Source organism: Triticum aestivum, chromosome 2B (assembly GCF_018294505.1).
Source record: "Triticum aestivum cultivar Chinese Spring chromosome 2B, IWGSC CS RefSeq v2.1, whole genome shotgun sequence".
NCBI lineage: Eukaryota > Viridiplantae > Streptophyta > Magnoliopsida > Poales > Poaceae > Triticum > Triticum aestivum.
The window spans coordinates 10771990-10789475 of record NC_057798.1 but is presented as its reverse complement, the minus strand read 5'-3'; the positions used below and the strand labels follow the sequence as shown (position 1 = coordinate 10789475).

At 46.0% G+C, this 17486-nt stretch overlaps 1 pseudogene; it reads left to right on the top strand.

The window, feature by feature from the left end:
- Positions 1-14709, top strand: part of LOC123039917 (cytochrome P450 85A1-like) — an 84633-nt pseudogene extending 69924 nt beyond the window's left edge.
- The last annotated feature ends 2777 nt before the right edge of the window (positions 14710-17486 follow it).

The following is a 17486-nucleotide window of genomic DNA, read 5'->3' as shown; positions in this document are numbered from 1 at the left end:
TTCTAGGGTGCCCCCCTGCCCCCGTATATAAAGGAGCAAGGGGGGAGGCCGGCCGGCCCTTGTGGGCGCGCCAAGGAGGAGGAGTCCTCCTCCTAGTAGGAGTAGGACTCCCCCTTTCCTACTCCTACTAGGAGAGGAAGGAAGGGGGAGAGGGGGAAGGAAAGAGGGGGGCGCCGCCCCCCTCCTAGTCCAATTCGGACCAGAGGGAGAGGGGGCACGCGGCCCACCCTGGCCGCCCCTCTCTCTTTCCACCAAGGCCCACGTGGCCCATTATCTCTCCCCGGGGGGTTCCGGTAACCCTACGGCACTCCGATTTTCTCCGAAAACGTCCGGAACACTTCTGGTGTCCGAATATAGTCGTCCAATATATCAATCTTTATGTCTCGACCATTTCGAGACTCCTCGTCATGTCCGTGATCACATCTGGGACTCCGAACAAACTTCGGTACATCAAAACTTATAAACTCATAATAAAACTATCATCATAACGTTAAGCGTGCGGACCCTACGGGTTCGAGAACTATGTAGACATGACCTAGAACTATTCTCGGTCAATAACCAATAGCGGAACCTGGATGCCCATATTGGTTCCTACATATTCTACGAAGATCTTTATCGGTCAAACCGCATAACAACATACATTGTTCCCTTTGTCATCGGTATGTTACTTGCCCGAGATTTGATCGTCAGTATCCAATACCTAGTTCAATCTCGTTACCGGCAAGTCTCTTTACTCGTTACGTAATGCATCATCCCGTAACCAACTCATTGGTCACATTGCTTGCAAGGCTTATAGTGATGTGCATTACCGAGAGGGCCCAGAGATACCTCTCCGACAATCGGAGTGACAAAACCTAATCTCGAAATACGCCAACTCAACATGTACCTTCGGAGACACCTGTAGTACTCCTTTATAATCACCCAGTTACGTTGTGACGTTTGGTAGTACCCAAAGTGTTCCTCCGGTAAACGGGAGTTGCATAATCTCATAGTTACAGGAACGTGTATAAGTCATGAAGAAAGCAATAGCAATATACTAAACGATCAAGTGCTAGGCTAACGGAATGGGTCATGTCAATCACATCATTCTCCTAATGATGTGATCCCATTAATCAAATGACAACACATGTCTATGGTTAGGAAACATAACCATCTTTGATTAATGAGCTAGTCAAGTAGAGGCATACTAGTGACTATATGTTTGTCTTATGTATTCACACATGTATCATGTTTCCGGTTAATACAATTCTAGCATGAATAATAAACATTTATCATGATATGAGGAAATAAATAATAACTTTATTATTGCCTCTAGGGCATATTTCCTTTAGTCTCCCACTTGCACTAGAGTCAATAATCTAGATTACATAGTAATGATTCTAACACCCATGGAGTCTTGGTGCTGATCATGTTTTGCTCGTGAGAGAGGCTTAGTCAATGGGTCTGCAACATTCAGAGCCGTATGTATCTTGCAAATTTCTATGTCTCCCACTTGGACTTGGTCCCGGATGGAATTGAAGCATCTCTTGATGTGCTTGGTCCTCTTGTGAAATCTGGATTCCTTTGCCAAAGCAATTGCACCAGTATTGTCACAGAAGATCTTCATTGGTCCCGATGCACTAGGTATGACACCTAGATCAGAAATGAACTCCTTCATCCAGACTCCTTCATTTGCTGCTTCCGAAGCAGCTATGTACTCTGCTTCACATGTAGATCCTGCCACGACGCTTTGTTTAGAACTGCACCAACTTACAGCTCCACCGTTTAATAAAAACACGTATCCGGTTTGCGATTTAGAATCATCCGGATCAGTGTCATAGCTTGCATCGACGTAACCATTTATGACTAGCTCTTTGTCACCTCCATATACGAGAAACATATCCTTAGTCCTTTTCAGGTATTTCAGGATGTTCTTGACCGCTGTCCAGTGATCCACTCCTGGATTACTTTGGTACCTCCCTGCCAAACTTATTGCTAAGCATACGTCAGGTCTGGTACACAGCATTGCATACATGATAGAGCCTATGGCTGAAGCATAGGGAATATCTTTCATTTTTTTCTCTATCTTCTGCTCTGGTCGGGCATTGAGTTTGACTCAACTTCACACCTTGAAGCACGGGCAAGAACCCTTTCTTTGCCTGATCCATTTTGAACTTTTTCAAAATTTTATCAAGGTATGTGCTTTGTGAAAGTCCTATTAAGCATCTTGATCTATCTCTATAGATCTTGATGCCCAATATGTAAGCAGCTTCACCTAGATCTTTCATTGAAAAACTTTTATTCAAGTATCCCTTTATGCTATCCAGAAATTCTATATGATTTCCAATTAATAATATGTCATCTACATATAATATCAGAAATGCTACAGAGCTCCCACTCACTTTCTTGTAAATACATGCTTCTCCAAAAGTCTGTATAAAACCATATGCTTTGATCACACTATCAAAGCGTTTATTCCAACTCCGAGATGCTTGCACCAGTCCATAAATGGATCGCTGGAGCTTGCACACTTTGTTAACACCTTTTGGATCAACAAAACCTTCTGGCTGCATCATATACAACTCTTCTTCCAGAAATCCATTCAAGAATGCAGTTTTTACATCCATTTGCCAGATTTCATAATCATGAAATGCAGCAATAGCTAACATGATTCGGACAGACTTAAGCATCGCTACGGGTGAGAAAGTCTCATCGTAGTCAACCCCTTGAACTTGTCGAAAACCTTTCGCAACAAGTCAAGCTTTATAGACAGTTACATTAACATCAGCGTCAGTCTTCTTCTTAAAAATCCATTTATTCTCAATGGCTTGCCGATCATCGGGCAAGTCAACCAAAGTCCATACTTTGTTCTCATACATGGATCTCATCTCAGATTTCATGGCCTCTAGCCATTTTACGGAATCTGGGCTCATCATCGCTTCCTCATAGTTCGTAGGTTCATCATGGTCAAGTAACATGACTTCCAGAATAGGATTACCATACCACTCTGGTGCGGATCTTACTCTGGTAGACCTACAAGGTTCAGTAGAAACTTGATCTGAAGTTTCATGATCAATATCATTAGCTTCCTCACTAATTGGTGTAGTTGTCACAGGAACCGGTTCTTGTGATGAACTACTTTCCAACAAGGGAGTAGATACAGTTATCTCATCAAGTTCTACTTTCCTCCCACTCACTTCTTTCGAGAGAAACTCCTTCTCTAGAAAGGATCCGATTTTAGCAACAAAAATCTTGCCCTCGGATCTGTGATAGAAGGTGTACCGAATGATCTCTTTTGGGTATCCTATGAAGACACATTTCTCCGATTTAGGTTCAAGCTTATCTGGTTGAAGTTTCTTCACATAAGCATCGCAGCCCCAAACTTTAAGAAACGACAACTTTGGTTTCTTGCCAAACCACAGTTCATAAGGTGTCGTCTCAACGGATTTTAATGGTGCCCTATTTAACGTGAATGCGGCTGTCTCTAAAGCATAACCCCAAAACGATAGCGGTAAATCAGTAAGAGACATCATAGATCGCACCATATCTAGTAAAGTATGATTACGATGTTCGGACACACCATTTCGTTGTGGTGTTCCGGGTGGCGTGAGTTGCGAAACTATTCCGCATTGTTTCAAATGTAAACCAAACTCGTAACTCAAATATTCTCCTCCACGATCAGATCGTAGAAACTTTATTTTCTTGTTACGATGATTTTCCACTTCACTATGAAATTCTTTGAACTTTTCAAATGTTTCAGACTTGTGTTTCATCAAGTAGATATACCCATATCTGCTCAAGTCATCTGTGAAGGTGAGAAAATAACGATACACGCCGCGAGCCTCAACATTCATTGGACCACAAACATCAGTATGTATGATTTCCAACAAATCAGTTGCTCGCTCCATAGTTCCGGAGAACGGCGTTTTAGTCATCTTGCCCATAAGGCACGGTTCGCAAGTACCAAGTGATTCATAATCAAGTGATTCCAAAAGCCCATCGGTATGGAGCTTCTTCATGCGCTTTACACCGATATGACCTAAACGGCAGTGCCATAAATAAGTTGCACTATCATTATCAACTCTGCATCTTTTGGTTTCAACACTATGAATATGTGTATCACTACTATCGAGATTCAATAAAAATAGACCACTCTTCAAGGGTGCATGACCATAAAAGATATTACTCATATAAATAGAACAACCATTATTCTCTGATTTAAATGAATAACCGTCTCGCATCAAACAAGATCCAGATAGAATGTTCATGCTTAACGCTGGCGCCAAATAACAATTATTTAGGTCTAAAACTAATCCCGATGATAGATGTAGAGGTAGCGTGCCGACCGCGATCACATCGACTTTGGAACCATTTCCCACGCGCATCGTCACCTCGTCCTTAGCCAATCTTCGCTTAATCTGTAGTCCCTGTTTCGAGTTGCAAATATTAGCAACAGAACCAGTATCAAATACCCAGGTGCTACTGCGAGCATTAGTAAGGTACACATGAATAACATGTATATCACATATACCTTTGTTTACTTTGCCATCCTTCTTATCCACCAAATACTTGGGGCAGTTCCGCTTCCAGTGTCCAGTCTGCTTGCAGTAGAAGCACTCAGTTTCAGGCTTTGGTCCAGACTTGGGTTTCTTCTCTTGAGCAGCAACTTGTTTGCTGTTCTTCTTGAAGTTCCCCTTCTTCTTCCCTTTGCCCTTTTTCTTGAAACTGGTGGTCTTGTTAACCATCAACACTTGATGCTCCTTCTTGATTTCTACCTCCGCGGCTTTTAGCATTGCGAAGAGCTCAGGAATAGTCTTGTCCATCCCTTGCATATTATAGTTCATCATGAAGCTCTTGTAGCTTGGTGGCAGTGATTGGAGAATTCTGTCAATGACACTATCATCAGGAAGATTAACTCCCAGTTGAATCAAGTGATTATTATACCCAGACATTTTGAGTATGTGTTCACTGACAGAACTATTCTCTTCCATCTTGCAGCTATAAAACTTATTGGAGACTTCATATCTCTCAATCCGGGCATTTGCTTGAAATATTAACTTCAACTCCTGGAACATCTCATATGCCCCATGACGTTCAAAACGTCGTTGAAGACCCGGTTCTAAGCCGTAAAGCATGGCACACTGAACTATCGAGTAGTCATCAGCTTTGCTCTGCCATACGTTCTTAACATCGTCAGTTGCATCAGCAGCAGGCCTGGCACCCAGCGGTGCTTCCAGGACGTAATTCTTCTGTGCAGCAATGAGGATAATCCTCAGGTTACGGACCCAGTCCGTGTAATTGCTACCATCATCTTTCAACTTTGCTTTCTCAAGGAACGCATTAAAATTCAACGGAACAATAGCACGAGCCATCTATCTACAACAAACATAGACAAGCAAAATACTATCAGGTACTAAGTTCATGATAAATTTAAGTTCAATTAATCATATTACTTAAGAACTCCCACTTAGACAGACATCTCTCTAGTCATCTAAGTGATCACGTGATCCAAATCAACTAAACCATGTCCGATCATCACGTGAGATGGAGTAGTTTCAATGGTGAACATCATTATGTTGATCATATCTACTATATGATTCACGCTCGACCTTTCGGTCTCCGTGTTCCGAGGCCATATCTGTATATGCTAGCCTCGTCAAGTTTAACCCGAGTATTCCGCGTGTGCAACTATTTTGCACCCATTTTATTTGAACGTAGAGCCTATCACACCCGATCATCACGTGGTGTCTCAGCACGAAGAACTTTCGCAACGGTGCATACTCAGGGAGAACACTTCTTGATAATTAGTGAGAGATCATCTTAAAATGCTACCGTCAATCAAAGCAAGATAAGATGCATAAAGGATAAACATCACATGCAATCAATATAAGTGATATGATATGGCCATCATCATCTTGTGCTTGTGATCTCCATCTTCGAAGAACCGTCATGATCACCATCATCACCGGCGCGACACCTTGATATCCATCGTAGCATCGTTGTCGTTACGCCATCTATTGCTTCTACGACTATCGCTACCGCTTAGTGATAAAGTAAAGCAATTACAGGGCATTTGCATTTCATACAATAAAGCGACAACCATATGGCTCCTGCCAGTTGCCGATAACTTCGGTTACAAAACATGATCATCTCATACAATAAAATATAGCATCACATCTTGACCATATCACATCACAACATGCCCTGCAAAAACAAGTTAGACGTCCTCTACTTTGTTGTTGCAAATTTTACGTGGCTGCTACGGGCTTAGCAAGAACCGTTCTTACCTACGCATCAAAACCACAATGATAGTTCGTCAAGTTAGTGTTGTTTTAACCTTTGCAAGGACTGGGCGTAGCCACACTCGATTCAGCTAAAGTGAGAGAGACAGACACCCGCCAGCCACCTTTAAGCACAAGTGCTCGTAACGGTGAAACCAGTCTCGTGTAAGCGTACGCGTAATGTCGGTCCGGGACGCTTCATCTCACAATACCGCCGAACCAAAGTATGACATGCTGGTAAGCAGTATGACTTGTATCGCCCACAACTCACTTGTGTTCTACTCGTGCATATAACATCAACGCATAAAACCTAGGCTCGGATGCCACTGTTGGGGAACGTAGTAATTTCAAAATTTTCCTACGTACACGCAAGATCATGGTGATGGCATAGCAACGAGAGGGGAGAGTGTTGTCCACGTACCCTCATAGACCGTAAGCGGAAGCGTTATGACAACGCGGTTGATGTAGTCGTACGTCTTCACGATCCGACCGATCCAAGTAGCGAACATACGGCACCTCCGAGTTCAGCACACGTTCAGCTCGATGACGATCCCTGGACTCCGATCCAGCAAAGCTTCAGGGATGAGTTCCGTCAGCACGACGGCGTGGTGACGATGATGATGCTCTACCGGCGCAGGGCTTCGCCTAAACTCCGGGACGATATGACCGAGGTGGAATATGGTGGAGGGGGGCACCGCACACGGCTAAGGAACGATCCGTAGATCAACTTGTGTTTTCTAGGGTGCCCCCATGCCCCCGTATATAAAGGAGCAAGGGGGGAGGCCGGCCGGCCCTTGTGGGCGCGCCAAGGAGGAGGAGTCCTCCTCCTAGTAGGAGTAGGACTCCCCCTTTCCTACTCCTACTAGGAGAGGAAGGAAGGGGGAGAGGGCGAAGGAAAGAGGGGGGCGCCGCCCCCCCTCCTAGTCCAATTCGGGCCAGAGGGAGAGGGGGCGCGCGGCCCACCCTGGCCGCCCCTCTCTCTTTCCACCAAGGCCCATGTGGCCCATTATCTCTCCCCCGGGGGTTTCGGTAACCCTACGGCACTCCGGTTTTCTCCGAAAACGTCCGGAACACTTTCGTTGTCCGAATATATTCGTCCAATATATCAATCTTTATTTCTCGACCATTTCGAGACTCCTCGTCATGTCCGTGATCACATCCGGGACTCCGAACAAACTTTGGTACATCAAAACTTATAAACTCATAATAAAACTGTCATCGTAACATTAAGCGTGCGGACCCTACGGGTTCGAGAACTATGTAGACATGACCTAGAACTATTCTCGGTCAATAACCAATAGCGGAACCTGGATGCCCATATTGGTTCCTACATATTCTACGAAGATCTTTATCGGTCAAACCGCATAACAACATACGTTGTTCCCTTTGTCATCGGTATGTTACTTGCCCGAGATTTGATCGTCGGTATCCAATACCTAGTTCAATCTCGTTACCGGCAAGTCTCTTTACTCGTTACGTAATGCATCATCCCGTAACCAACTCATTGGTCACATTGCTTGCAAGGCTTATAGTGATGTGCATTACCGAGAGGGCCCAGAGATACCTCTCCGACAATCGGAGTGACAAAACCTAATCTCAAAATACGCCAACTCAACATGTACCTTCGGAGACACCTGTAGTACTCCTTTATAATCACCCAGTTACGTTGTGACGTTTGGTAGTACCCAAAGTGTTCCTCCGGTAAACGGGAGTTGCATAATCTCATAGTTACAGGAACATGTATAAGTCATGAAGAAAGCAATAGCAATATACTAAACGATCAAGTGCTAGGCTAACGGAATGGGTCATGTCAATCACATCATTCTCCTAATGATGTGATCCCATTAATCAAATGACAACACATGTCTATGGTTAGGAAACATAACCATCTTTGATTAATGAGCTAGTCAAGTAGAGGCATACTAGTGACTATATGTTTGTCTTATGTATTCACACATGTATCATGTTTCCGGTTAATACAATTCTAGCATGAATAATAAACATTTATCATGATATGAGGAAATAAATAATAACTTTATTATTGCCTCTAGGGCATATTTCCTTCACCCCCATCCTCACAACTTCCATGGCTTTGAAGTACAGCGTCGCATGCCTAAACGTAAATGACAAATTTTGTGAATTGTCCTTTTGGTATTGCACCAGGTGATCGGGGAGTATATCCCTTGCATCTCTGGTCCAACGTTTTAGGATATGGTGTTTTGGAATGTCTTCAAGGTGAAGAATTTCCATAACCTGCACGCCAAGAACAACAGAATCAACAAGTGCGTTTGCAGCTAATGAGTTTCATTATTTTCTCGTAGCATGCGATCTATGTCGAATTCTTACCCTCAACACATGGCTGCAAAGCATCCCTGTGTGATCAAACTGCCCGCACTCGCAATTGAATATCGATCTGTCTTTGTTGATGGTCACCTCGAACTCGACCCTACTCCACTTTTCCCTTTTTGCTGCATTATTGTGGGTGGTCCTGTATTTCCTCATCCTTTCCACCTCTGTAACATTGTATGCAGTTCCTTCCATGAGTAAACGCCGGAATTCCTCAAACATGTTCCTGGTGTACACCTTGTTGGCATGTCGCTCTATTGCGAGATTAGTCTACCTCACCGCACCGCCTTGCAAGTAAAACAAAACGAAGAATGGAAATTAAATCAAATCGGTTGATCAGTTACATCTATTGCCAGATGCTTCTGGTACAGCCAGAACTACTACTGACTCATGGTAAGAGTGCACTCACTATCATCGTCCTCTTTTCCTCGTAGCTTTCGTCGCCCTCGCGGTCAAACTGTAGCTTCATGTATTTCCTGACAAACACGTGCATTGGGCTTGCTGGTGGCATGTAAGACTTCAACATGTGGTTTGCACTCTCACTCCTTTGCGTGCTTATCATTTTTGCGTAGAACACTCCTCTGAAATAAGGTTTTTCCCACTTCCGCCTAGTCTCATATATTTGGGTCATGTAGCTATGGCTCCTCAAGCTGTACTTATCTAGCAGCGCCTCCCACGCTGTTTCAAATTCCTCCTCAGTCAGCATATGGTTAACAACTTTGTGGAATTCAGCTTGAAAATCGCTCTTCTTCGTGTACAAGGGCCCTAGTGTCTCCTTTGCTTTCTTCAGAACGTGCCATTTGCACCAACGGTGCACCGTGTCAGGATATGTGTTCTTGATTGCAACCTCCATGGCCCTGCACTGGTCTGCACAAGCAAGAGAAGCATTCCAAACTCTAATAAGTCCGTCGATAATGAAGATAAATTATCAAGACAGATCGAATAGTATCTTTTTTTCTGTTTTGCTGAACCCTCTCATCTGTAAATATTGTTTTTGGCGGAGGTCCACCCATCATACGTACAAATTCGTCGAACACCCATTCAAAGCTCTCTTCCTGCTCGTCACGCATCAACACCCCGGCAAAGATAATACTCTGGTAGTGGTTGTTCACTCCGACAAATAGCCCAAACGGCATATCATATAAGTTTGTCCTGTAGGTAGTGTCAAAAGTCACAACGTCGCCAAAGAATCTTTATTGCATCCTGCTGTTGCCGTTAGCCCACATCAGGTTCTTAACTTTGCTGTCTTTCTCGGCCAACACCACATAGGAGAACCCAGGGTCATTTGCTCAGATGTCAGCAAACGCTTGAAGTGTCTTCTGAACGTCGTCTTCAGCTTGTTCACGGCTAATCTGGCCACAGATATTCCTTAGTGTCCTCTTCGTGAAGGGGACCTTTTCCACTGAACCAAAAAAGCTCCCAATGATGTTGTATACTTTCCCAAGATTTACATTGTTTTCCCTCAGTTGCTTTATCAAGTCTTTGGTGTAAACATCTATGTGCTTATGATATGGCCAGTGCACTTTCTCTCCCATTGTTAGCGACATGGAATGGTTATGACTTGCCCGATGATCTGTGATGCACCAGCTGTTGTCGGAAGCACGTAGGAGCCTGATGAGCTGGGCACTCACATCTACAGGACCGACTGTTTTCAGTCTCGAGTTTTCCCTGCAGGCTGTGAAGCAGACACGTAAGTACACGAGTTTGCTTCTAAATGAAGTTTTACAATTCAGCGAATCAACTGAATAAAATGTCACATATTCACTTCGTTTCAGTTATTCTGTTGTATGAAACAAGCACTCACCGAGCAACCACATACTATTTCCTGCATTGTTTTTGTCCTCTCGGCGTTGAGCCTGCTTTTTCCATATCCTATCCCGAACCCCACTTCCCATGAGTACAGGTTATAGAAATCATATGCCTCACCCAACGAATCAAAACTAAGTCCCAGCTCAGGTTTCACGACGCTCTTATCAGGTTGCTCTGCATACTTGCGTATTGAAATTTCTAATGCGCTCATCCTCGACGGGCAAGGCACCCGGTCAGGTGGTGCACTTCCGAGCCGAAGCCTGCATAGTAAGAAACAAAAGGGGGGGGGGTATGTAGTTAGATTCTACATTTCTTTTCAGAATCGAGCGGAACGATTTTCCCCGACTCCTTTTTCTTTGAAATGATTACAGTTGGATTTTGTTGCCAGTCCTATAGCATACAAGTAAACACAGGACACTGGGGTTGTTCTAATAACCCACCACTATAGCCAGCGGCCCCTGTAATTCCAATATATACATTCAGTTTTCATATTTGTTTTAAGTAAATTGTCGGGAATGTAATAACAATGCTTGTCTTCTTTAATCCACACTCGAAGGCTACTGCAGAATCACGATTTTTGGGAAATGACTTCATAAATCATTCCCCTCGCAAATATTTCGAAACCATAGCAGACGAACTTTCTGAATCACTTTTTGCACAGACAAATGTATGCAGGATACGAATTTAACAGCAATTTCCAGTGCTAGTTGCAAACAACAAAGTGCACTTTTCACCTTTTCGTCCAATCGGGGGCTTGTGGATTCACCCTGTCTGTTGATTGAGCAAACCATGGCCACCTTGCTGGGTTGCAGCTGCTGCTCCCACGTCCTCCACCTGAGCCTGCTCAGTGACGCCATTGACCTCACCCATATCCTTAGTTGCATTCCCCCTCTCCAGCAAATAAAGTAGTTGAACTGGATCTGGGTTGTCTAGGCTGTCCGCAAATTCCTCACGCATCGGGAACCTGCAAATACCAAAGGCCAGACGCCCGCAAAAGGATTAGGAATATAAGATCTAGCCACGCCGCCGGCGCTTACGAAGAACAACAATTTTTGCTTAGATCTCGCCGGGAACCAACCTGTCAACGGCGTCGAGTAGAAACTCCATACCCTCTCCCTACTTTAGCCGTAGCCGGAGCACAGTCCCTTACACAACCCGGTCCGCCGGCCTCCCGTCCGACTCTCCACCTTTTTCGGCGACGAGACTCTTGGGTACCGCGGCGGCGAGGGGGGCACTGTAGGATGAACCAAGTGGTAATGGAGGACAAATCTAGCTTTTTTCCCCATATCTTGCCGCACGAGGGGAGGACGCGTCGACCGACCACAGACTCATGCGGCGTAAATGCCCACCGGCCACACGGACCCACTATCTGAGTCATTGGCCCAGAATAACCAGCCTAATGTCCTGGTCCACGGCCTAGATATTAAAGTCCACTTCCTGGTCCACGGCCTAGAAGGAAAGCCGTCGTCCTGGTCCACGGCCCAGACCCATCCAGCGAAACGGTCGTCGGGACGCGCCCCACCGCCTCCCCTGTAGCGCACTGTTTCCTACCGTATGTCCTGATTTCTTCTATTTCTCCTCGCCCGTATCTGTCGCGCCAGCTGGATTTGTTCACATCCCAAGACCGAAATGAACGAGGCAGATTATGAGAGCAGCTGAGCTCGGGCTCCAAATCGCCGCGTCCCAAACTTTTTTCTTAGCTTGCCATTTCCTTCGTCTCAAAAAGCTAGGTTTACATTTGTCTAGATACGGATGGATGTATCTAGACATGTTTTAGTGCTAGATTCATTCGTATCTAAATAAATATAAGACATTGTTTTTGGGACGAAAGTAATATTAAGAAATGAAAGAATATAATACTCTATATCATATAAGTCTTCTTTGAAAGTACTACGAGGAATTAATCCGTGCGCTGCTGCAGATACGGGAGGATTTTTCGGACGCACGTCCTAGGGTGCCCCACAGTGGTGTGCATGGACCCCGAGCTCAACCGCCGCATGCTGCTCCAGGGCGAGTCCAGCGGCCTGGTTCCGGGCTATCCGCAATCCATGCTCGACATTCTCGGCCCCAACAACATCGGTGCCTTGCATGGCCCACTGCACCGGTTCATCTGCGGTGCCATGCTCGGCCTCGTGCACCCCACCGCGCTCCGCACCAGCCTCCTCCCCAGGATGGATGCCTTCATGCGCTCCCACCTCGATGGATGGTCCGGCTCCGTCGTCGATATCCAGGCAAAGACCAAGGACGTTAGTCCAGTGGCGTACCTAGGGGTGTGCCAGGTGTGCCATGGCACACCCAGAATTTCAAAAAATGTTTTTACCATGTAATAATTAGCTAAATTTTAAGGCCCATCTAAACCAACGAAAATAGAATTCAAATTTTTTGAACCGTGCACACCCTCCATTTTATTTCTAGGTCCTCCACTGGGTCAGTTAGTATCGCATCTGGCTCGCACCCATCATGCAAACACTGGACGTTTGATACCCTGCATGCCTAACTGGGCCAGGCCCGATGGATGCAGAAAACGCCTCGTAGCCAGGCTGAGCGGAAACACAGGACCTCAGAACTATGGGTAACCGACCTCAGAACTATCACAATATTTTGATATATCACATTTAGGGACACATCAAAAATTGGTACACACTCAAAGTTGTAACTCACTAAAGGGGGGGAATCCAAAGTGGTTGTTGCAACGTTTTATACTACTATCTCCTTACTAAAAACAGAGTAACACATTTCGGGACACCGTCATTCCCATTTGCCGCTTTTGTGGTTGTTGCGGAGTTTCCTAGAAGCATCTCCTTGCATGGGCGTGGCAATAATATATCACAGAATCGCATCTGCTTATATCGTTGCTGACTGACTTTCCCTTTTAGATGACCTCGCTATCTATGCTCAGGCAAATCGCCGGCATCACCGCGGGCCCGCTCTCTGATGTCCTCAATACAGAGCTCTATACCCTTGCGCTCGGCACCATCTCCTTGCCCATCAACCTTCCAGGGACCAGGTATTACCAGGGCTTGCAGGCGAGGAAGAAGTTCGTGTCCATGCTAGAGAAGATGATCGCGGAGCGGAGCTCCTCTATTCAAGCTCACGGTGACATGTTGGAGGCTCTATTGAGAAGTGGCGATGATGGGACCCGGGAAAAGCTCAGTGATGAGCAGATCATTGACTTGATCATCACCATTATTTACGACGGGTATGAGACCATGTCGATGACCTCAATGATGGCTGTCAAGTACTTGTCCGACCATCCACAGGCTCTCCAAGAACTAAGGGTATGTACACATACTCTGAAAACAAATCAATATTGTTTTTGCGAGCAAAAAACAATTTTGATTTCAAAGAAAAGATCATGTGCTTCTAGAGTTTAGTGATTGTCTTTTCACTTCTGAATGTAGAGAGAGCATCTTGATATTAGGAAGGGAAAATCGCCGGAGGAGGCTATCAACTACGAGGATTTCAAGTCCATGGTCTTCACTCGAGCTGTATGTAGGAGATCAAACACACACAATAATGAAGCGAGAGCACGAACTTACTATTAGTATGATCATCATGTACCCATGGATACTTTTACCTTGCAGGTCATATTTGAGACGCTAAGATTAGCCACAGTCGTGAATGGGCTGCTGAGAAAAACTACTCAGAATGTAGAAATTAATGGTGAGTTATGCTTGCAAATTATCCTGCCATTTCTGCATTTTCTATGTAAATATTAAGTATGTTCTAATGCGACTAGGGTGTCATTTACCCACGATTCACCAATTGTTTACAAAAGGCTGGAGAATCTATGTTTACACAAGGGAAATAAACTACGATTCGTTCATGTACCCTGACCCGATGTCCTTCAACCCATGGACATGGCTGGTAAGCAAAAGAGCAGACAATTATGATCTTTACTACCTACTCAAACCTACTCAAACATACCACCACAACATAGGAAGTTCTAATCTTGTGCTACACCTACTAAAAATATACAGGAGAAGAACATGAAATCACACCCACACTTCATGTTGTTCGGTTGAGGCGGCCGGATGTGCCCCGGGAAGGAGATGGGCACGGCTGAGATTGCAACTTTCCTAAACTATTTTGTGACTCGATACAAGTATGTTCCTTTTCTTACTCCACACTCAGTTCCTAAGAGAACAACTTCAGCATTATTATTTACTAACAACAAATTTTTGTCACTCGATCTTGATGTTGCAGATGGGAGGAGGAAGGCAAGAACACCATATTGAAATTCCCCCGGGTGGAAGCTCCTAACGGGCTACATATCCGAGTTCAAGATTACTGATCTTGCAACATAAATTTTGCTTAGTTTAGATTGGTAGGACCCTTACAGGGACGATGAGAGTGTGATTCTGCACCGATGAACGGATTAGACCAGGCTTGTAAGAAATTGGGACTTCTCCAAGAGATCATTTTCATGTAATGAATACATGACTATCATTCAAATACAAGAACATGAATTGAAAAAGGAACCTTGCTCTTGGAAATTAAAGCACAATAGGGGCGTGGGTGTGTTCCTGAATCATGTCTTCTTGTCTTGCGGAATCCCGATCGAAACGAATGGCACCACGCGTCAGGGTGAGCGTGTACCTGTTGCTCTTGTCGGCATCAGGATAATCAGCCGATGGGATCGGATTGGAAGCAACTGCGCCCGCCGGCACCACTGCTAGGGCCTCGTCTAAGCATCGCCGCTCTCTAGTCGGGAGAAATCGGTTCGTCTGGCAGCCCCCTAGAATCGACCGATCTGTATCATGGACCTGGCACCAGCGCCTTCGATCGGGGCATTGGCATTTGTACCTACTCATATGCGTATAATCATGAACTGTAATACATGTGACTATTTATATATATTAGCACAGTTACCAATGATATTCCTTTATGAAATGTATTTCATAAATAATATTACCTATTGTGTGCTTAAAAAAATCTTATGTGCACTGAGGGAATTCCGGACTAGGGGGTGTCCGGATAGCCGAAATATCATCATCGGCCGGACTCCAAGACTATGAAGATACAAAATTGAAGACTTCGTCCCGTGTCCGGATGGAACTTTCCTTGGCGTGGAAGGCAAGCTTGGCGATACGGATATGTAGATCTCCTACCTTTGTAACCGACTCTGTGTAACCCTAGCCCTCTCCGGTGTCTATATAAACCGGATGGCTGTAGTCCATAGGACGAACAACAATCATACCATAGGCTAGCTTCTAGGGTTTAGCCTCCTTGATCTCGTGGTAGATCCACTCTTGTAACACACATCATCAATATTAATCAAGCAGGACGTAGGGTTTTACCTCCATCAAGAGGGACCGAACCTGGGTAAAACATCGTGTCCCTTGTCTCCTGTTACCATCCGCCTAGACGCACAGTTCGGGACCCCCTACCCGAGATCCGTCGGTTTTGACACCGATATTGGTGCTTTCATTGAGAGTTCCTCTGTGTCGTCACCGATAGGCTCGATGGCTTCTTCGACCATCATCAACGACGCAGTCCAGGGTGAGACCTTTCTCCCCGGACAGATCTTCGTATTCGGTGGCTTTGCACTGCGGGCCAATTCGCTTGGCCAACTGGAGCAGATCGAAAGCTACGCCCCTGGCCGTCAGGTCAGATTTGGAAGTTTCAACTTCACGGCTGACATCCGCGGGGACTTGATCCTCGATGGATTCGAGCCACAGCCGAGCGTGCCGCACTGTCGCGGCGAGCATGATTTAGCTCTGCAGCCGGACAGTACCTTGGAGGCCGCACTCGAAACCGCTACGATCTTCAATTCGGAGCCAGCTCCGCAGATCGAGGACGGATGCCTAGACACCGCCTCGGGGGCTGCAACCTCTACGGCGATAGAGCCGAACACTGACTTTGTCCCTCATAAAGCTCGTGACTCCGAGGTGCCGGACTCCTCGCCGGACTCCGAACCTCCAGCGCCCGCCCCGATCGAATCTGATTGGGCGCCGATCATGGAGTTCCCCGTAGCGGACATCTTTCAACACTCACCTTTCGGCGACATCTTGAGTTCGCTAAAATATCTCTCATTATCAGGAGAGCCCTGGCCGGACTGCCGTCAGGACGGTTGGGATGTGGACGACGAAGAAATTCAAAGCCCACCCACCATCCACTTGGTAGCCGCTGTCGACGATTTAACCGACATGCTAGACTACGACTCCGAGGACATCGACGGTATGGACGACGATGCCGGAGACGACCAAGAACCAGCGCCTACGGGGCACTGGACAGCCACCTCATCATATGACATATACATGGTGGATATCCCAAAAGATGGGAATGGCGAAGGAACAGAGGAGGATGACCCCTCCAAAAAGCAGCCCAAGTGCCGGCGTCAGCGGCGCCACTCTAAATCCCGCCACAGCAAGAATGAAGACTCCGGCACCGTAGACAATAATACACCGGACAATGCCGAAGACAACCCACTCCAGCAAGATGCAGCGCAGGAGGACGGAGACGCTAGCCCTTATGAAGGAGCGGCAGAAGAAGAGGCAGAGGATTATACGCCTCCCTCCGGAGACGAAGCGAGCCTCGACGATGACGAATTCATCGTGCCTGAGGATCCCGTCGAACAAGAGCGTTTTAAATGCAGGCTTATGGCCACGGCGAACAGCCTCAAGAAAAAGCAGCAACAACTTAGAGTTGATCAGGACCTGCTAGCCGACAGATGGACTGAAGTCCTCGCGGCCGAAGAGCATGAGCTCGAACGCCCCTCCAAAAGCTACCTTAAACGCAAGCTGCTCCCCCGATTAGAGGAGGAGGCTTACGAACCTGCATCACCAGGAGACAATACGGCTGACCGACCACCCCATGGTCGCGACAGAGAGGCCTCTAGGCCCTTTACTAGACCCGTACCCCGGCATCGCTCGAAAAGCACACGGCCACAGGGGAACACTCCGGACTTGCGAGATATATTGGAGGATATGGCAAGACAATCAAGATCGATCTATGGATCGCGTGGGCATCCCACGATACGTGACGACAACCCTCACGCCAGACATAGTAAGTCCGGCCGGGCCGAACAAAATAGACCAAGCTCCCTTGAGCTCCGTCGTGATATCGCCC